A 23101-nucleotide genomic window follows, 5' to 3' on the forward strand; every position below is an offset into this window, starting at 1 on the left:
TACTAAAACTTAAAGTGGTAGTTCGCTATTTTAGACATTAAGCCCTGTTTGTGTGACTTCTGGGGTGAAGTAGAGATGTTCTCATCACAATTTTGACATTTGGTGCTGACCGGAGCATTTGGGTATCCAAGACTGCAGCCCCCCCCACCTTTACATTGACTCCAATAGACCCCTCAAGCAATCGATTATAAAATGGCATTAAACTTTCAGTTGCAGAGACATGAAACTCACAGAGTGGTCAGGGGTGGACAGCGATACGTTGGCTCGAAAATCACCGCGAAATATGCTTCCAGAGAAGATATATTATGATTATTGTTCGTCTTCATTGATTGTATTGGTTTGACTAGTATTACTCCGCGCGACCGGAAATGGGGGTGCGTTTGTTTACGTTACTATCTATGGTTTGTATGCAATCTGTAGTTTTTGTAGCCAGTCCCGCTCAAAGATAGCCGTTCTACCTCGCTCCTTGATGTCTACATAAACAACACACTATCGCTACCTACTGGCTGGATGTCTACTGCTATTCAACGACGTCTGGGGAAAAATAGGTCCGCCAAATGCTAAACAACAGTTAGAAGGCATATTTCGCTGCAATTTTCGGGTCAATTTATCGCTGTCTACCACTGACCACACGGTGAGTTCCATGTCTTCTCAAACAAAAGTTTAATGCCATTTTATAATCGATTGCTTGAGGGGTCTATTGGAGTCAATGTAAAGGTGGGGGGGCTGCAGTCTTGGATACCCAAATGCTCCGGTCAGCACCAAATGTCAAAATTGTGATGAGAACATCTCTACTTCACCCCAGAAGTCACACAAACAGGGCTTAATGTCTAAAATAGCGAACTACCACTTTAATCGAACCGTTCACCTCATTTGCCGTTATCCCTTACATGTCTATGAACCTCTTCCTTCCCATAGGAAACTCCCTTTACTTTCCAGTCCCTTTCCTTATTGTTATTTTTCCGAAAATATCCCTTACTTTTCATATAGGCCTAAGTTACTGTCAACTGATAAACGATGCACAGCAGGAAATCACTCTCGTTGGGGAAGGTACCCATGGGGAAGAAGGTGACTTATTCAAATTTTTCCTCATTTCGTCCGGATATCCCTCTTTTTTTATGAAGTACACATTTAACAGGTAGGCCTATGATGATCAGCAGGGGGAAAATAGACGTGTTTCTAGTTTAAATGTCCATACGAGTTGGTGCAGAGTCAACGCGCTTCTGGTTATCCAGCTGGTGTTTCATTGTGATGTAATGTGTCAATTCAGCTTGTGAACTGATTATGGAAAGACAGATCATGTTTTAACAGAGATAACGATACACGTTTTCATGTCTTGGCATTCAAATTAAAATGTTCGGCATTCAAATTCATGTCTCGGCATTCAAATTATTTTGTATAGCATTAGATACAATAGATACAGCAACTATGTCACGCCCATCTTTATTTAAAATTTAAGAACCTGCATATAAGCAACATCAAATGGCAAATACATGTGACCCGTACGTTGCTACTCCAGTGGCTTGAAATGATCATGCACTACAGAGACGGCAGTAGTGGCAGCCATGATGGTGGCAGGGAACAGCCCAGTCTGTCCCGACCTCTCTGTCCCGGTCCCTTCCTGTCCTCGTTGCCGTCTTTAATTGGGTCTGTTTCCGTTTGCGGCCTATAGCACCGTGAATTATTACCCCCTCCACTCGACTCGACTCAACTCAACTCACACTCCCGCTCGCACACTGAGGAGGTGAATGACAACGGAGGTTGTGTCCTCGCTCTGAGAACTGGGGCACGACCATAATAATAACAATAATCATAATGTTCATGACTCAAACCATGGAGACGCAAAAGAGGAACCAACAAGCGAAGAAGCAGCCAGCCAGCCAGGCAGTCAGTATGTCATCGGCGGCTGGCTGAGTCGAGAGAGAGAGAGAGAGAGAGAGAGAGAGAGAGAGAGAGAGAGAGGGGGGGAGAAAGAGAGAGGGATATAGAGGGAGAGAGAGAGAGAGGGAGGGAGGCAGCTATTTGTTTGGGAAGGAAAGGAGAAGCACAAGGGCCTCTTAGGGGCCCTGCTTGAGTGCTTCCTGGCCAGCAATGTCACTGTGGGAAAAGGGGGACAAGATGGATGCCGTTGCTATGGAGAGCTACTCCGTTCTTCCAGAGATGGAGCCATCAGGCTGTGTGTGTCTTGCTGCTTGAGACTCCGAGAGCTTCAAAGCTAATCCAGTGATTTTGAACTGCTTCAGCAAACAAACTATGAGTCATGAATGTTCATTTGAATGATGACCAGAAGTGTTTTACAAACAATGTGGCCCCTGAGTTGGTAATATATACTATGACTAAATTTAATCAGTGGAATTCAATAAGTATACCACTATATAAAATATAAAAATATTTTTCTTCAACAGTGTGTTGTTGACGATACTTGTGTTGTCTCCGGTTGTTGAGAAGCTCCCAAAGAATGTCTGAATAATAGGATAATGACGAACACTCCCAAGTTTCCAAGGCGAGCGGGCTGCGGTGAACTTTGAGAAGAGCAAGAGCGTGTTCATTGCAGGGTATGTGGGGATTTTGTGCGGCCCGCAATAGAGGAGTGTGTAGTGCTGACTGGAACATCAAGGAGATGGATATGCCCGGTGCACTCGCATGTGTCTCTGACTCGCTCTCCTATTTGTGGCCACGTAATCACAGAGTGCAGGCTGTGATAGCATTATCACCACAGCCAAAGTGCTTTCTCTTTGTTGTTGGGCCTGTTGTATCTCCCTTACTTGGAGATAGCTCAAAGGTGTGAGCGTAATTGCATGTGGACTTTCTGCATGCGCGCACACACACAGACACACAGACACACAGACACACACACACACACACACACACACACACACACACACACACACACACACACACACACACACACACACACACACACACACACACACAGATACAGGCACCCACACCCTTAAAAGAGATTGGTTAAAAAAGTGACTAATCTCGTTGGTTGAGGCAATATTGGTCAAATTAACTGTGACATTGGTAACTATTAAACAAACAAATTGGTTATCTAACAACTAATATCATTGGTTAAGAACAAATTGGTTGATTTAACAAAGATATTGGTTAACTTTAATAACAGATTGGTTGAAAAATGACTAATATCATTGGTTAAGCAAATGTTAACTAAGAGATTGGTAACTGACGCAGGTCTGACGCTCAACGTCAAGTACGTAACTCTGCTTCTCAATTTTCTGACAAAGCCGCCATCTTGGTGCTGCAGGAAAGCCGTTTGAGATATTGGTGGAATTCAAACACTTTGTGAGGTAAGTTCGTTTATTTTCAATGTTTCGTTAATAATTTCAAGACAATGCCAAATATACAGTGAATAACGAAACAGTTTCTTGTTCAGGATGGTAATTTGCAATGAATTTGTCTTCAGACCATACCTCCGCTAACAGGCCACTATTATAACTACCGGTATGCTAACTTAGCCCTAGGTTGTTTTCACAACTTTGTTGGAAAGTTTGTGTTTTGTTAGAAACAAACTCTACGAAATTTACAATATAGATTTGCTCCGAAAGAGCTATAAAACTTGTCCAGTGGTGCCAAAAACCTATGTCAGAGTCAAGACCTAGCTAAATGTCCGCTAGCAACATAGCTATCAGTGGTTTCTGGAGGAGGGCCGAAGGGAGTGCTTCCCCGCCGGCCAGAGATTGTTTGCGCCTGATTGTTTTTCACCTGAAAGAGCTAGCGCTGCATGATGAGGTGGTTCGCTAGCAACAATTAGCTATAGTGTAACGGTTAAATCATGTTGCCTTTGTTGAGGGATGTTTGAAATAGCCCGATGTATTCACAACTGAATATTGGTTTCTTAGAAACGAACACAGTTTGGATATAATTTTGTTCTGAAGTTACAAACAACATGCCAAGTTAGTGTTGTAAGACTGTTGGCGCCAAAGTTAAGAGCTAGCTAAATGTCCGCTAGCAACATTAGAGCTAGCCAAACTGAATAATGAATCTCTTGTCCGCTAGCAACATTAGCTAGCTAAAGTCTTTTTTTTTGTTAGAAACGAACTCCCTTTGAGTATAATTATGCTCTGAAGATATCCAGTTAATGTACTTGAGCCAAAGTAAAACACAAATACCAGAGAGAAGAGCTAGCTAGAAGTTCGTTAGCAACACCAGCTTATCTTTTAGCTGACTCAGAAGCTTGAAGTAGCCACAACTTATGCCTGATTTTTATTGTTAGAAACGAACTCATTTTGACTATACACTTGCTCTGAAGTATGTTTTAACACATGTGCCTTTCCCTGTTCGTTGTGTAAAGGAAGTGAGTAAGTAAACTGATTCTGAACATGTTATTGTGCACACAGTGTGCTGTTTTGTCCCATTCTGTTACTGCCAACTCTGTGGGCTGTTCTCTCTGTTACGGGAGAAACCACTGTCAGCCATCAGATCGTGTTCTTTTCAATAAATACACATTACCTATTTGACAGATTTCTCCTGAAATAATGAGCCCAGAAACACCCAGATGTGTAGAGTGCTTAATTTTTGGCTTGATCAAAGATGCTTAATTTGTATGGTTACTGCAATAAATATTTAGATTTCTTTGCCCATCCTTTTGGATCTACTAGTAGGCCTAGTGATTTTAGAGGTCTTAATAAGTGGGCTATGCATCAGATTTCATTTCAAGTGATGAGTAAAATATCCAGAAAGATATATAATCTGTTCTTTTTGCCCTCTAGTTTAGCACACTGAATTCTTTGAGCCATCTGGTGTCAATCCGTGTGGGAAAATGATCAATGAAAACAATTTAAGAAATGCATCTTATAGATGTTTCATATTGTAGGCCTATTCAGCCTATTGTGTCATGGTGGTATCATTTTTCAAACTTTATTTTTGTATAATTAGGCATATTGATACATAATCATGTTCTGTGCTGTCTTGCTTTGCAGATGACAGAATATTGCTGAAGGATCCTACATGGAAGCTGGCTGATTACACGGAGTGATTCCTCTGGTGTGGTGTACCTCAGAGAAATAAACACTGTTGCAAGAGGTGAGTTTATAAAGTCACACAAAACCTATCCATGTATTTTTAAAAAGTCAAAGTTCTAACTTGCTCTGTATTTCATGCTGTCAATATGAGATGCATACTAATGTTGTGTGTTATTATTGCAGCTGAGAAGATGGCCAAGATATCCTTATTGCTGGATGGTAGCTCTGGTCGTAGTGGACCATATCTGCAAATGCTTCTGAACATTGACAGAATTTCTAAAGGTTAGCAACCATTCACAAATTTACACCACATGTATGTGTGTTTCAAATGTCTTAACAGTTTGAAGCACACACTGTTAATCAGAGATGCGTCCTGATAATGCCGTGTGTTATTTTGAGAGGATAGTTTAGGAATAATTGCAGCTGCCTGGTTACAGTACATTGATCCCCTTTGTAGCACCATGTCTAAAATGCTGAGTGTTAGGTTCAAACCCTTAACATTTGTAAATATGAAACACCTGAAATGAAAGACACAGAGAATCCTTAATTAAGTTTCAAACCGGCTTGGAGAGCGGATGGGGAGAACCGTCAGCTACCATTTTCCCCACTCGTTCTAAACGATGTAATAGCCATAAGTCATATTTATTGGAGGATTTTCCCTGATAACAATTATCTCTATCCGCTAAAGGGAAAAGGGGGCGTACCCGGATAGAGATTAATTCATTCACACACACACACACACACACACACAAACACACTAGCCAGGCTGCGCCCTCCTAGTGACGCAACACCTTTGGCGGCGCTGCAGATCGAATCTCGATTGCAAGTCTATGATAATCAGGCAAGGAACACACAGTCCTTGGCCTGCCATGTGGAGATGCAACTCTGTTGTTTGGGCATTCCATTGTTCTGGTACAGATAAAGTCCTCGCACAGTCCAGTAATCTTCTGCAGCCTTGAATAGGAATTCTTGAATGCGAAAGGGCACATTTGTGCCACGGCAACATGTTTGCTCTCATATAGAATAAAATACAGTTCCAACATTTCCCCCTGTTTATTCTATATAGAGACAAACATTAACATCATCCAGTGATCACTTCAAATGATTTTTTCTTTAAATAGGTACACTTAGAGGCCCCGAGCATAATCCCCTGGGTCAGGGAACAGATCAGGGACCTGGATGGAATCGTCAGATTGGTGTGGAGGCTCATGGTCTCCACCAACAACATCATCATAGTGTCATCGACATCACTATCCTGTCTAGTTAGAAGAGCATATAGGTTTGACATTTTTTCTTCCATTTGTGCAATGGCAGTGGTACTAAATCTGGTGCACAACACTCTAATACAAGGAATACAACAACATCCACATAACGTGAGGATCGCCGCAAATATTGCAATAGACATGATTATGGACGCTGCCAACTGTCTGTATTTGCCAACATGTCAGAGAAAACATCCCACACTGAAGTGTCGACCCTGGAGTGGTCTTTCATTTTCTTTTTGGTTGAGGGATCCCAGTCCCTCTATCTCCCTGGTGACACTTTCGTCAGCTGCCGTATTGTTCGGTATGAAGGAACAACATTGATAACCAAAAATAGAGCACACACTCCTATCGGCCAAAAGCATATCAACCGCAATACGAGATTGGAATGCGATTAGGCAGGTTGCCTTCAGTTGTTCATGGATGGCCCTGAACTCGAATTCAGTTTTGTTGCCCAGCGCCTGCACATTTATAGTGGATGTTGTTCATTCTGTCCACATTTTTGTTTATAGTACACCACCAACATACAAATGATTCAAACCCTGATGCAATTTGATTCCACATTGTAGCTCTCTTATGTTTGTTTTAGGTTAGGTTAAGGGGTGAAGTTTCAGAACAAGGTTTCATTTAACATGTGCCCTATACACATATTTGTTTGATGCACTGATTAATCCTAAAATATCTCTCCTGTTTGAGACATGTGCCATCCACATGACTCAATAAGACTTAAGTAATTTCCGAAACAGACTTTGAGCACAGTAAATGATGAGAAGTAAACATCTTCCAACACCCTCCAGTTCATAGGTGCATGAGTGATTCTACGATTCCCCTACGCTTTTGGCAAAAGCAAAAAATCAATTATCAGTATTTTTTCCCAACTAAATGACCTAGATGTTTACATAGTGCCAAACAAACAAATTGCCAAGCTTAATCTTAATAGTTAGTGGAATTGGCAAATCAAATCCACGGACTTAAAAGTGTAGCCGAATCTTTTTCAAACATTTGTTTAAAAAAAAAAATAATAAGCTCTCAGAAGTCAACTCATCCACACACAGACATTAGTGTGGAGGAGGTGCGCAGTTGTAACAGATTAGAGAGCATTATAATAGAGAAGAAACAAAAAATGTTTTGTTAGTTTAGACAAAACAAAACCCAAAGCCGCCCAACCATTCTCTCATAATCTATAATCAAAATAAAATAGATAGCTCTACATTCCCGGGGAACAACAATTTATCAAGAGCAAAATTATGAAAAAGAAAATTACTCTGGTCAGTATCTGACTATTGTGGCTCACGTTTCCTTACAGAATAGGCGATAAACGCAAACGGACAAAATGTGGTGTTGACCACATAGTTCATCCAATATAGAATGTAGAAGAAACATTAAGAAGCATTAAGCATGCCGTACAAAATGACTATACCCATAGTATTGGCTGTCTTTACATGATAGTTAGGCCTGCATAAATCACTTTGTAACAGAACTGAAATATATTGGCATGCAGTCCTCACTGTCCTTTTGTCATGAGGTCATGGTGATATAGGGGCCTAGCCCAACTCCTGCCAATAATATCAGTACATTCAAAAATGTATTTTGTAAAAATAAAAAATTGAGTATGAGTAATATTTGAGAATCCAATAATATCCCTCCTGTTGATACATGGCTTAGCCCATGGCTCCACCAATTTAAAATGAATGACTATTTATTACTACTCTCTACTTTCTCACACCATTCCAAAGTTTCAATGTCATCACCCAGACATACAGATCACTAGATCAACCAATCAAAATGTAAGAGATAAAAAGAAAGAAAACACAACTGCCATTGTAAAATACGCAACTTTAAAAGAAAAATGAAACAAACAAACCGGACAGACCCTTTATCTAAGGTATAAAGGTAAGACCTTGTCTAACTTTAGGTCAAACTTTTCATGGTTTGAAAGAAAGAAAAAAAATAACAGTTGTTATTTTATCAAGTGTTATAACTAAAATTATTACCCAATTGAAACAAAACAAACTCTGGGAAAATCTTGTGAAACTTATCAAATTAAAAACAAAATTAACTTAACCTAGCGATCATTGGTATTGTCTAGGTTCCTTCCATTCACATCAGCTGTGTTTCAGCTCGTTTCCATAACACTGGGCCTGTTCCTCAAAGAACACAAAAAAAGTATTATAGGGAAAACAACTTTCTTTCATGTACACTCAAGCCAGATCAATTTGAAATCAAATCAGAGCAAAAAATTATTGACTTCATGTATCGGCTACATAAAACATTTTGTAACGGAACTAAAACCTTATTGGCAATCAGTTTTCACTTTGATTGCAAGTTGACGACTGAAATGAAAAGACAGAGAGACAACTGTCTCTTTGTTTATAAATCAAACAAATGAAAATATAAGGATCCCAACGTCATCAAATTCAAACTTTTAAAAGCAAATAGAGAACATTGACATGTCTCATCACACACCATGTGAAGCAATGTTCACACCTACAGTATTAAACTAATGACAATGATAGATATTTAACATATCTTTAAGCTTTGGTATTGTTTATCTAGGTCGGTGTTCAGATTTTTTTTTTTTTTTTTTTTTAGTTTTTTTTGTCTTTTTAGTTCTTATTGTCTTTTCAGTGACAAACAGGTGGTTTAGCATACACTGTTGGAGGTCTCAATATTAAGTGTCTTTCTGTCTCTGCCACAGAAATTTGCATGTTTATAGTTGGGCCTGCTGTGTCTGATAAGGGTTGTCTGCAGAAGACCTTGGGCTACTTAGAGAGAGCCTCTGAGCCTTTTAATATCTATCCGAGCTAATGAAAACATCTACACATAGGACACTGTTATCTTTGCTGGGGTGATTTTGTCAAGCGCCTCTGTGTATTCAGAGTCTAGTTTATCAGAGTCAACATTGTGCTCCAGTCATTAAAATAAACCATTAAAATTAAAATTATTAATTCATTAAAATTAAACCAAACCCATGATCCATTGATCAATAACTCATCAAAATAGAACATAATAAGGCAAGAAATTCGATGAAATAAAACAAAGAAATAAGTCATAGTTAAACGTCAATCAAAACAAAATGACAACCTAAATTTCTAGAAATGTTCAGCACATGTGACCTAACTCTCAGACCAGGTCCAAATTAGGTTTACTCACAGCACCTTTGGGCCATCAAATAACGCCTGCGTTATTTCAAGATCTCAAACCCACTGTTCTTTCAAAAAAAATAAATAAGAACAAGGAGAAAGCTTCATCTATTCTTTAGAAGAAACAAAGACTTTTTTGTACAGTAAATCATGAAAGCAAACTCTTTTGCAACTACACTACACTACCATGACAGTGCACGGGGCCTTTAGTAATACATTATGACTTGGTCATTGCCATTCTGGTAACAGCTAATTTATAATGCCGTGTCTTAAAGGCTTAAACATTAACATGTTAACTTTCAATTGAAAATAGTAAAGAAACAACATAACTCCACAACCCCGTTTTCTCCTAATCAAAAATAAATGGGTAAGAATGTGTGGAAAAACAAAATCATGACAAAATCCTACACCTCAAAGTTGAATTGTAGAATAAAATAAAAGGCTTATTCTTATTTTAAAAATGTTGTTTCAACATGTGCACTCCCAAGCTCCAGCTAACTCTGAATACAATAGAGTACCTCCACTAAACACTCAAAAAAAAAATTCTTCCACTCTCAGACATATTTAGGCACTCACTCCACAGATACACATGTACACTCCACAGACACATATACAATCTTTCTCACACACACAGTGGGGTGTCCCACTAGGACAATTCATACAACAAATAGGGCCCACACAGACAGACAAACAGATATCCATATTACTTGCCTTGTATGACACAGTGTTATACAAATACAATTATTATTATTATTATTATTACTATTATTATTATTATTATTATTATTATATGGTAGGCTATCTGAGACATTAACTGCTCAGTGAGTAATCCAAATGGCTGTCATTTGCTTTTTTTTTTTTTAGCACCAGAGTCACAGAGGAAACGTACGGGGGTCCCTTGGACCAGAAGGGTAATTTCAGGTCTAATTTTTTCTTGGTAAAACAATCCGTCTAAGTTTAGAACGACGTCTACCTCTTCCACATCCCCGTCCGTTTCCTCATTATCATCAAACCAGTCATCGGCCGAGGGGCCATGCCCGTACGGTCGATACTGGTGCTCTCGGTCTAGTCAGGAATTTTGGTGTTGGCCTCGACGTTGGCCGTGATAGTTTTGGTGTTCATTGTAGTGTTCCTGTTGGCCCTGCTGGCCAGGCCATAAATGTTAGGTTTGTTGTAGACAACTTTCCATTAAACCCATAGTTTTTTTACCCAGTAACACAGCGGTGCTACTGCACTAGGATTTTCTCTATGCACGATTTCCCAGTCCTTGCATTGCATTTCATCAAGGAACTTTTCACTTCTTTTGCTGTTACTGCCCCCCATTTTGTCTCTATGAATTTAGTCCAACGTCACAACACCTACAGTGCCTCTATTGTTGGATACACTTTTCAACAAGATAGCGATCAACGATCGTTTGTGGTAAGATTCACTTCAACCTCACAGGTGGAATCTTCTTGCATACAGGCTTCCACAAAGACTCGCTATTTGAACCTTGTTGTATTGGTATGAAACGTATTACCGAGTGGTAATACGAATCCTTTCACGCACACTTTCTCTCAACGCAGAGAACACAGAATTTAAACTAGTTTCTCGTACTAGGGGAGTCTGCCCTCCCTTTACGTTTACCTGATAGAGTCTAGAATTGTCAGGGTTTTGTCTTCTCTTATTTTACCGTCTTTTCATTCAATCCTTTTTAAATAAAAATAAAGATGTAGGCCTACTCACGATTCTCTGGTCTTTTCAAGATTCCCGTCAACCGTCGGATCCCAGCCTGCGAGGGAGAGACCAGTCCCGGAAACGGGTCTTAGTGCTGTGGCCACAGACTTTCCTGGTTCCCTCCTCGCGTGCTGGAATCGTCGGGTATCTTGGGATCCGGTTCTGAAGGACCAAGTAAATGTTAGGTTCAAACCCTTAACATTTGTAAATATGAAACACCTGAAATGAAAGACACAGAGAATCCTTAATTAAGTTTCAAACCGGCTTGGAGAGCGGATGGGGAGAACCGTCAGCTACCATTTTCCCCACTCGTTCTAAACGATGTAATAGCCATAAGTCATATTTATTGGAGGATTTTCCCTGATAACAATTATCTCTATCCGCTAAAGGGAAAAGGGGGCGTACCCGGATAGAGATTAATTCATTCACACACACACACACACACACACACAAACACATGAACACACTAGCCAGGCTGCGCCCTCCTAGTGACGCAACACCTTTGGCGGCGCTGCAGATCGAATCTCGATTGCAAGTCTATGATAATCAGGCAAGGAACACACAGTCCTTGGCCTGCCATGTGGAGATGCAACTCTGTTGTTTGGGCATTCCATTGTTCTGGTACAGATAAAGTCCTCGCACAGTCCAGTAATCTTCTGCAGCCTTGAATAGGAATTCTTGAATGCGAAAGGGCACATTTGTGCCACGGCAACATGTTTGCTCTCATATAGAATAAAATACAGTTCCAACACTGAGAAAAATCAGTTTGTAAATGTAAGCATTTTTTTTATAACTCTGCACCAAATGTGTGTTTCAAATGTCTACTATCTAATAGTCTGAATAACACACTCATACATGACATGACCAATATGTTATGTGCTCGGAGCGGCAGTTTACAAACGCACCCTTAGTGCCTTCTGCTGTTAGGCCAATGGCACTGAGCCCACCGTTTCATTGATTGGAGTATTTGGGTTACATTTTGTCAATTTGTTGTATTTTCCAGGATCGTTGAGGACTCCTCCTCTATGCGTGACATCTTAGATTAGATTTAGATTTAATTTCAAGTGATGAGTAAAATATCCAGAAAGATACATAATCTGCTCTTTTTGCCCTCCAGTTTAGCACACTGAATTCTTTGAGCCATCTGTTGTCAATCCGTCTGGGAAAATGATCAATGATATAAAACAAACAAACAAAAAAAACATTTTACATGTATACAGACATGTATCTTTTAGATGTTTCATACTCTAGGCCTATTCATCATCATATTGTGTCGTGGTGGTGACGGTGTTATCATTTTTCATTATTTTCTTGTAATAATTAGGCCTATAAATGCATAATCATGTTCATGTTTTGTGCTGTCATGCTTTGCAGATGACTGAGAATATTACTGAAGGATCCTACATGGAAGCTGTCTGATTACACTGAGTGATTCCTCTGGTGTGGTGTACCTCAGAGAAAATAAACACTGTTGCAAGAGGTGAGTTTAAGTTCATGAATTCACACAAAACCAATCCATGTCAGGGCTTTTTCTGAACGGGGAAATAGGGTCGCTCCACCCTCATACCTCCGTGGGTGCACCCTCATACTTTTATTTTTATATATACATATTTGAGCACCCCAAGTAAATTTCTCATTCACGGGGGGGGGGGGGGGGAGGGGGGGGGGGGTGGGACGGGACACCCCCCTTCACCCCCGAAACCTGCCATGATGCTCCCTCATGCCAAAAAATCCTACAAAAAGCCCTGCATGTATTTTTATAAAAGTCAAAGTGCTAAACATGCTATGTATTTCATGCTGTCAATATGAGATGCAAATTAATGTTGTGTGTTGTGTGTTAATGTTGTGTGCAGCTCAGAAGATATCCTTATTGCTGGATGGTTGCTCTCTGGTCGTACTTGAGCCCCCTGGACCATGTCTGCAAATGCTTCTGAACATTGACAGAATTTCTAAAGGTTAGCAACCATTCACAAATGTACACCACATGTATGTGTGTTTCAAATGTCTTAACAGTTTGAACCACACACTGTTAATCAGAGATGCATCCTGTTCATCTTGTGTGTTATTTTGAGAGGATAGGTCGCCAGCGACCCTATTCACTTGCTGAAAATGCTTAAATACATCATAACAACATTGCTATGACATTACATAGAGCCATAACGCTGCACTACAGGGTTAAGGATGGCAGCTGCCTGGTTACAGTACATTGATCCCCTTTGTAGCACCATGTCTAAAAACACTGGAAAAAAAAACAGTTTCTAAATATACCGGTAAGCAAATTTTAAAATCTGCACCAAATGTGTGTTTCAAATGTCTACTATCTAACAGTCTGAATAACACACTCGTACACAGTGGTGGACAAAGTAAAAGTACTTTTGTGGTGTAATTACAACAGTAGCACATGATATTACATAGCTGTTAAACCGTTTGCTCCAGTATACCTACCTATTGAGATAGACTGTGTTATTACTGAAAAACAATAAAAACCTAACAAGAACCCACCACAAACTCAATCCAACCTGTGCAGAATCAGCTCGTCGTAAGACAAGTACATTGGTCTACTTTTTACTCAGATAAGTTACCTGTGTTGGAAAGAAACTGTTTTTTTTTTTTTTTTAACTTTTACTTTTACTTTGTCCACCACTGCTCATACATGACATTACCAATTGTTGTGTGCTCAGAGCGGCAGTTTACAAACGCACCCTTGGTGCCTTCTGCTGTTAGGCCTATGACACTGAGCCCACCGTTTCATTGAGTGGAGTATTTGGGTTACGTTTTCTCAATTTGTTGTATTTTTCAGGATCGCTGAGGACTCCCCCTCCATGCGTGACATCTTTGAGAAATTTCCACGCTTTCTGGAGATGCCAAGTTTGGTACGTCTGCCAGACATTTTTTTAACCTTTATTTAGAAAGAACAAGTCACGATATAGTTGTGTGCATTGTTGATTTTGGCTATACTTGGTGTTAATTAAGCTTCCTGATACTGCATGATTTATACCGTTCACTCAGTAGAGTAAAGCTTTCTATATAACCTGTTAAAACAGGGCGTTATAAATTTTGTGGTTACCAGAATGGCAATTACTGAGCATTACTAAAGGCCCTATGTTATGTCATAGTAGAGTAGTACTGGCAATTAACCTTTCAATGACTATTACAGCATGTTTCAGATGGTATGGCGTGCATTATGGGGCTAAGCACCATTGATGTATCTCTCTCTCTCTCTCTTTCTCTCTCTCTCTCAAATCTTAAAAATTCTTTCAGACTGGAACCAACTTTGCATCCCTCGGCACTGACACTGAGAAGGTTTCAAGGACCCCACTACTAGGAGGCGAGAGTTTGACACGGCAGTGTCATCACTGCCATGGATGACAATGTAACCATTCCTGTTGCTGATTGCCTGACTTGCGCAGTGACAAGCTTTTCATGCTCTACTGGGTGTGTAACTTGGCATATCCACCACAGTTTAACTCTGTTTTTGCCTCTTTTGAATATGTGTACGATATAACCATCTCAACCAAAAAGTGGGCCAAGGTACTGGAACATTTCTCACTTCAAGTTGCTCTGTAGTCACTGGACATTTTTTAAAACATCTACGCAAACACCACCACTCCACACCATGTGTATTTTAATTACTTCTGATTCCACTGACATACAGACTACATCCTATGCAGATTCAGGTAATTTACCTGGTACTGGAGAAACAGCATTGTATGCCATTCTAAGTGATACTTGCCTCCTTGTTTTGCAAAAATGTACTGTTCTTTGAATATAACTTAAAGTAAGATCATGTTGACTCCTAACAGGTTTTCTCCGGTTGTCAAGCACAACCTTAACGTTTTGTAAGTAAGTAATAGTCACAGGATATGCATGCATTTGTAATTTGAATTTTCGTCGAAAACGGCTCACCAAGCATAAAATGTTACCTCTGCTTTTGATTTTTTCTTCATACCAGCCTGTCTTTTTGTTGTGCCCACACAACTTTACCATCATCAGTGTTGGGAAGGAACAGATTGCTGTAAGTTACTGTATCCCCATCCTTTCAGATCAGTGCTTTAAAGCCTTTTGAAATTAAATTGTTAATAAACTTTGTGAAAACAAACTCAAATCTTGGTTATTGGTTATGATTGATATAGCTTTGAAACTGTTAATTTGGAGTGAAGTAATTGCAGTGTCCATCTAACCAAGCAAATCGGTTAAAATTTTAACCAATATCTGTGTCGGACACATATTAATCGAAGAAATTGGTCAAAACAACCATTGGGGGATTGGTACATTTTTGACTTATAAAGATTGGTTAAACATAACCAATCTATTGGTCAAAACAACCGATTTGGAATTGGTTAGTTTTTTAACCGATCTAGATTGGTTGAAATTTTAACTGAAGTCTAATCGGTTATTTTGACTAATATTTTTCTCGGACACATATTAATCGAACAGATCGGTTAAAAACTACTAATTTTTTGTTTATTTTAACCAATCTTTTTTAAGAGTGTAGGCACATTGGCAAAGCATATTGGCTCCTATACACTTTTCTCTTTCACACATATGCACACGCACGCACGCACACACGCATGCACGCACGTGCATGCATGCACTCACACACACACACACACACACACACGCACACACACGCACGCACATTCACACACACACATTTCCACAAACATTCCCTCTCCCTCTTCCTCTCAATCTCTCTCAATAATCTCTCGAAAACATGAATCTACGACATCATGTCATGTCTACTTCATTTCCTTAATAACCGACCGTGACATTTCTCTCTTTTTCTCTTGCCCATTGGAAAAGAAAGAGTGACGGCTGGCCTATTAAACTCACGGCTCTCCTAACTCTCCACACACACACTACCACGGCACCGGCGCGCTATATCATCCCCATTACGTTGATTGACACGGCCCACCCGCCCGAGTGACTCACTCTCTTGGCAGGGAGAGTCGTTTGCAAAGGTGGCATGGATGTTCATCCATCTGGTGGCATCTTGGAGCGACGTGGTAATTCCACGCCAAAGTGAGTAAATAGCCCGGTGATGGAAATATCCATGCAGCGCAGGCAGGCAGACAGGAAGACAGGAAGACAGGCAGCGCAGGCAGACAGACAGGCAGCGCAGGCAGACAGACAGGCAGCGCAGGCAGACAGGCAGGCAGACAGGCAGCGCAGGCAGACAGACAGGCAGCGCAGGCAGGCAGACAGACAGACAGACAGGCAGCGCAGGCAGGCAGACAGGCAGCGCAGGCAGGCAGACAGACAGGCAGGCAGACAGACAGACAGGCAGACAGTGCAGGCAGGCAGACAGGCAGCGCAGGCAGGCAGACAGACAGGCAGCGCAGGCAGACAGACAGGCAGCGCAGGCAGGCAGACAGGCAGCGCAGGCAGGCAGACAGATAGGCAGCGCAGGCAGGCAGACAGGCAGCGCAGGCAGGCAGACAGACAGGCAGCGCAGGCAGACAGACAGACAGGCAGCGCAGGCAGGCAGACAGACAGGCAGCGCAGGCAGGCAGACAGATAGGCAGCGCAGGCAGGCAGACAGGCAGCGCAGGCAGACAGACAGACAGACAGGCAGCGCAGGCAGACAGATAGGCAGCGCAGGCAGGCAGACAGACAGGCAGTGAGGGCCATACAGCCCTGCATACGGCCATGCAAGCCGGCATCTGTCATTTGTCACCGAGCTGCACACTTAGCACTGCCACCGTCACACTGTAAGGGGAGATGGTGTAAGAGTGTGAGTGTCATTGTGTATGTGTGTGTGCGTGTGTGTATGTGTGTGTGTGTGTGTGTGTGTGTGTGTGTGTTTGTGTGTGTGTGTTTGGGTGTAGATGTCTACTGCATGCCTGCATGTGTGTGCGTGTAACTCTGCATGCATGCATACATGTGGGTCTTCATAATGTGCACAAGGAAGTGTGACATTTTAGTTCAGTTTATTGTCAAGTTAAAGGTGGGAGACAAGTCTCTTTGCATTTTATTGAGTTGATTGGGAGAGTTAGATTTAAGAGATTATTTCGACTGTATAAGCAATTGTGCAAATTTGTGAGTGTGTGTGTGCGTGCGTGCGCGCGTGCGTGCATCCGTGCGTCCGTGCATGCATGTGTGCGTGTATCCAACTGTGTGTGCTTGTGTGCCATGGGTGTCAGCGCAAGAGACAAAGACTGTAAGTAGCAAAGACAGACAGAGTGATTGTGTATGAGCCAGACACTGGCAGCAAGGGCAGAGAGGCAGAGAAAGGGAATGAGAGAGAAATGGAGAGATAGGCTAGAATAGGAGAGAGATGGAGAATTGAAAGAAAGCGCCGGAGAATTGGAAGAATAGAGAGAGGGCTCTAAGAGAAAGAGAGGGATATAGGAGACAGATGGATTAAAAGAGGAGTGTGAATGAGGGGGCAAAATAATAAGGACAGAGAGCAAGAGAGAGAGAGAGAGAGAGAGAGAGAGAGAGAGAGAGAGAGAGAGAGAGAGAGAGAGAATGGGGTGGGTGGGTGAAAGAGCAGAGATAATGAGAGCAATAGCGATAGAGAGAGAGCGATAGAGAGAGAGAGACAGAAGGGGGAGGGTGGTTGAAAGAGTAGAGAAAATGAGAGCAATAGGAACAGCCAGAGAGAGAGAGAGAGAGAGAGAGAGAGAGAGAGAGAATGAAAGATAGGCATGAGAAGGCAGATAAACTACTTGAGGGCCAGTGTGCCACACTGTTCGGTAACGAACACATCAGAGCCTCTTAACACGAGTCTATATTTAAACCCAAGAGGCATCTCTACCCTGCCCCGTCCCTGCCCTCCCTCCCTCCCTCTATCTATCCATCTATCTACCCAAAACTCTTTCACTCTCCCTCCCTCCCTCACTCCCCTTTCTTTTGATCTTTCTTTTCCATTTTGCTAGCTCTATCGCCCCGTCTGCCAGTCTGTCTGTGCTGCTCGCGGGACAGTCAGAACTTTTCTTTGGTCTCCTTTTTTGCCTATTTTGGAGGCACAGATATCTTTTTTTTGTCTGACGTTAGATCCCCCCCACCCCACACACACACACACATCTCTTTTACACACACGCTCACGCTCACGCACACACAGACACACAGACACACACACACACACACACACACACACACACACACACACACACACACACACACACAGTTATTATCTGTCCATTACTTTGTGCCTTTGCCATTATTTTGTCCTCAGTTCATCCCTCCCGTCTTGCTGCTCTTCTCAACCACTGTCAGCTTCGCATTCTCTTTCTTTCTCCGTTTCTCCATCTCCCTCTCTCTCTCCTGACCTCTCTCTCTCGTTCTTTCCGGCTACCACTACCTTTCTCTCTATCTTTTTCATCTAATTCTGTCCTTCTCTCTCTGGCCCTCTCTATTTTCTTTCCCTCTCCAAACCCAACCCTTCTCTCTGTCTGTGCCTCACAATCTATCCCTCTACCATTCTACCCCCCCATCTCGCTCTCTCCCTATTTTCACACTCTCAAACTGAGGCTCCCATCCACCCTCCATCTGCACCCTGATAAAACTGTGCCATGCGGTCCTTCCCTGGGGCACAGATTCCTTCCCTAAGCCCTTCTAATCATAGTTTAGGACCCCCCTGACATGCTTTAAAGTTCAGTCAGTCTCTGTGTGTGTGTGTGTGTGTGTGTGTGTGTGTGTGTGTGTGTGCGTGTGTGCGTGTGTGCGTGTGTGCGTGTGTGCGTGTGTGTGTGTGTGTGTGTGTGTGTGTGTGTGTGTGTGTGTGAGGGAGAGAGAAAAAGAGAGATAGGAGAGACAAAGTTGTGTGCGTGTGTGCGGGTGTGCGTGCGTGCGTGCGTGTACATGCATGTGTGTGTGTTTTTATGTGTGTTAATAGACCATAAGACCTCCCTCTTCATTTTTTGCGACATGGGGCAAGCAAGCAAGCAAGTTCCACACCCTGTTGCATAGGCGACAAGGGCGACTATGGTGTGGTGCCAGTGCCGTTATGTTGGTCATATAGATAGTGTATCCTGGAGCTGGTGATGGTGGTGGTGGTGGTGGTAGTGTCAGGGGGTGTTAAGGGGAGTGACCGAGTTGGTCGGGGGGGGGGGCGAGGAAGAGGAGACATGAAGGCAATCAAGGCAAAGCGTGTATACTATACTATATACTGGAGCTGGTGGTTGTGATGGTGTTGGTAGTGTCGGAGGGTGTTAGGGGTTCAACTTTGCTGGGGAGTGACCGAGCTGGTTGGGAGATGAAGAAAAGGAGACATGAAGGCAATCGAAGGCAATCAGGGGTGCCGACAGGGGGAGACAAAGGGGACAGTTGTCCCGGAATATGCCCGGAATTGGGTCTTCATTACAGTGTATGCATTTGACTTGGGGGCCCTTTCAGACGAGGCTGTCAGCAGCCCTGAATGCAATCAAGGCAAAGCGTGTATACTGGAGGTGGTGGTGGTGGTGTTGGGAGGTGTTAGGGGTCTTACACACCAGGGCGGTAAAGCGTTGTGGAACGGCCGCGTTTTTTTACCGGCGTCGGTGAAAATACTTTGAAACATATCTGTCCTTACACACCAACCAGCGGTAGTCGAGCGTCAGCGGCGCGGGAGCCGGCTCCGCGCCGCGCTGCATTTGGAAAATAGAACTTGAGCGTATTTTTCACGCTGGCGACCGGCGGTGTCTCATTCAAATGAATGGCAAAGTAGCACGCTAGCTTTGGCTGTGGGGAGGGTTTTGAACAGGACTGGCCGTGCACGCCGACGCTGTCAGTGTGAAAGGCAGAGAAAAACACACCGGCCGAAACTAAGCAGAAAGACCGTGTTTGTCCCGTGCCCGTTCCGTTCGGCTTTGGTATGTTTGACCCCTTAGGGGGTTTCGGGTTTGCTGAGGAGTGACCGAGAAGGCTGCTGCTGCTGCTGCTGCTGCTGCTGCTGCTGCTTCTGCTTCTGCTGCATGCTACCCTGGACAAGCCTTTTAGACGGCTGGCAAATTCGGCCTGGCGCCTGTTCAAACCCGCAACAGCTTGTGTTTAATTTCATGCCTCTGAGCCTTTATACTGGGCCCGGGAATTTATTGGCGAACAATGTGTGGGAGAAGAGAGGGAGAGAGTGTGGAGTGTGGAGAACAGCCCGTGGTAAACTGCAGACATTTAAAGTGGACACACACACACACATGCGCGCACACACATGCACTGTTATTTCTCTCTCTCTCTCTCTCTCTCTCTCTCTCTCTCTCTCTCTCTCTCTCTCTCTCTCTGCACAAATACACACAAATACTCTGCACACACACACACACACACACACACACACACACACACACACACACACACACACACACACACACACAGACACAGACACACACACACACACACACACACACACACACACAGGCACCCTGCCGCCCTGCTGTCATGGGCACAAGACTTGTGTAGCAGTTGGGGGGCCGACTGTTATGAAATGTGCACTGCACTGCCTGAGATGATACGGCTGATTTGTGGAACAGGGGCGTAGCCAGAAGAAAAATTCTTGGGGGGCCATCTTGGGCCAGTCTTTTAATTGGGGGGGCACACCCAATCGCCAAAAACGACGATGAACCAAGTACTTGGACCCTTCAATAGGACATGTAGGCCTAACACTTAAAAACACAAAAGCAATAGCCAGCAGCCACAGTTTGTCACCTGAGGTGAGGTGTTGACTTTTGACTTTGTGGCTTAGACTAGAGTCAGGCTTGAGTGACAATAGGCCGGTCAGTCTAGCTGTAAAAAGGCCAAAACGTTGGATGAATTGCAATAGTAATGGTTCCTACTTTTAAGTGACCCTTAAACCCCCTTGCATTATGTATGAAATATCTACAAAATGATATTCAGTGGAACATGTTTTTTTTCAAGGTCAAAGTTTGAGATTTCCCATTCATTTTTCCATCAGATGACATTATAGGAGATACTAAATGAATAGGATAAAATGTTTAAATTTGCATATTTAACCATCAACTTTCAGACAACTTGTAATACAAAAAAAAACATTTGTCTTGGCTTGAATAAACTATTGTAAAAGTTTCTTATTATCTCATAGTTAAACATTTTACTCAATTCACCAAGTATCTCCTTTATTGTCTCCCTATGGAAAAATGAATGCGAAATCTCACGAAGAACAAAACAGGACGGAATTGTTTGACTGAAGACGCAGCGGTCACAACGCGTCAGCACCAAGGACAGCTACTGTCATTTGTTGTCAACAGAACCCAAATGAGAGTGCAACGAAACAGTTCAACATAATTTATCATATCCTCTGAGGCTCTGATATCAACACAAATTTGGGATTAATCAGACGGCAAAGTTTTCCAATAAAGCAGTCCCGACAATTCTGGAGTTAGAGGTTATTGTTTATGTTTCACAATGTCTAACAATTTGACTCCACGACCGGTGTTTACTAAAAATACAGCCAAGATAGCGAATTAATTCCTTGACATGTCGGCGTTGCTTTGGTCCTGTTTTAAGTGTCGACAGCTAATTCATGTCTGGATTTGTTTAGTTCGGTAAGTTTTTCAACAGCCATGCGGAACTTTGAAATGAAAATTCAAGTCAAGTCAAGTTTGGTTTGCTGGCTAACCAGCAGAATCTCAACACACTGGCTTTATCACACGATTAATCCCTTATCAAAAAATCCTTAAGGAATCCAGTAAGGTAAATCCTGTAGGATCTCTATCAGATTTTGGAACCAAAATCCTACAGGAATCCTATTGGAATCCAGAAGGCAGAATCCTACAGGATTCCTTTAGGATTTCAATGTTCCTATAGGATTATTTGTTCCAAAATCTGATAGAAATCCAATAGGATTCTGATGGGATAATTCCTATAGGATTTATATTCCTATAGGATTTATTCTTACAGGATTTCTATTCCTATAGGATTTATTCTTACAGGATTTCTATTCCTATAGGATTTGTATTCTATGGGATTTATTATAATAGGATTTTAAAACATAGCTCACATAAACATAATGCAAAAAAACAACACAGCAAATGAAATGGTCATATCCAAAATATATTTATTATTTCATTATTTGATCATTGTGTGGGTGTCATTTTTGCCTCATCTGAACAGTCCTGTGCCATTGCTTGCTTGATCATTGAAGTGTCCACATCAAATTTGTTTGTGACGTAGTCTGAAAAAAACAAACAAACATACAGAGCAAACCAACACATGGAAAATTAAGACATGAGAAAATACATAGGCCTACTGAACAGACTTTAAAACCCTATTGAGAATCTGTGGCATGTGCGGGAGAGGGTTTTTTGTGTTGTTGAAAACAATGAGTGTAGCATGGATGGAAATCTTGTGACATTGTCAGACATTTACAGTGCATCCCGTAGGCTAAGTAATTCACATGTTTTAAGTGTCATGGGAAAAGCTACCTGTTTGTACTTTTGCACCTAAAAAAAATCGTGTCATAATGGGGTGTTGTGTGTACAATTTTGAATAAATTGTGAATAAGGCTGTAACATAACAATGTGTGGAAAAAGTGGAGTGCTGACAGTACTTGCTGGAGGCACTGTATAAAAACTATTCCTTGTCTGATAACTTTGCGGTTTATGTTAGCAAGGTATTGTAGTGAAAAGGTACTCACTTATGTCAGAGGTTTTTTGTTGAATTCTACTGGTGGTTTTCCGGAATATGAGTGCGTGGCTAGGACCTGCCTTCCAAAAACTGCCAACATAAGGTCTGTTGCCCTCCTGGGGTCACTTCTTGTGGTTGTCTGTGATCTCTGTTGTCGGGCCTACTTGAACCTAAAACAAAACCAAAGCACAGGAAGAGAATAGTTACACTCATTTTAATGAACACCAAAACAGACTCTTGGCAGAGTTGTGATTACCTCACTTATGGTTTTTCTTTCTTAAAGCCCATAGACTCTTAAGTTTTAACTCCAAGATGTATTCTAGATGATGAGTGACAGTATAGCAATCGTTTCTGAATGTTAAGCAGTCATGCAATAATGCAACCAGGTCACATTTAACTTAATTATGATCTTATGTGTAGTTTTAGACTTACAGTT

General features: G+C 42.0%; 1 protein-coding gene and 2 long non-coding RNA genes across 3 annotated transcripts in view; all 3 read left to right on the forward strand.

The window, feature by feature from the left end:
• LOC134459742 (receptor tyrosine-protein kinase erbB-4-like) overlaps window positions 1–23101 on the forward strand; it is a 556606-nt gene that overhangs the window by 117112 nt on the left and 416393 nt on the right. The gene's annotated exons all lie outside the window — the stretch shown is intronic.
• On the forward strand, window positions 2974–5350 carry LOC134460243 (uncharacterized). Its single transcript, XR_010037031.1, has 3 exons — window positions 2974–3311; window positions 4944–5046; window positions 5169–5350. It is a non-coding gene; the product is annotated as an uncharacterized LOC134460243 (long non-coding RNA).
• On the forward strand, window positions 11951–14755 carry LOC134460244 (uncharacterized). Its single transcript, XR_010037032.1, has 4 exons — window positions 11951–12586; window positions 12960–13061; window positions 13907–13979; window positions 14368–14755. It is a non-coding gene; the product is annotated as an uncharacterized LOC134460244 (long non-coding RNA).

Source organism: Engraulis encrasicolus, chromosome 12, assembly GCF_034702125.1.
Source record: "Engraulis encrasicolus isolate BLACKSEA-1 chromosome 12, IST_EnEncr_1.0, whole genome shotgun sequence".
NCBI classification, from domain to species: Eukaryota; Metazoa; Chordata; class Actinopteri; order Clupeiformes; family Engraulidae; genus Engraulis; species Engraulis encrasicolus.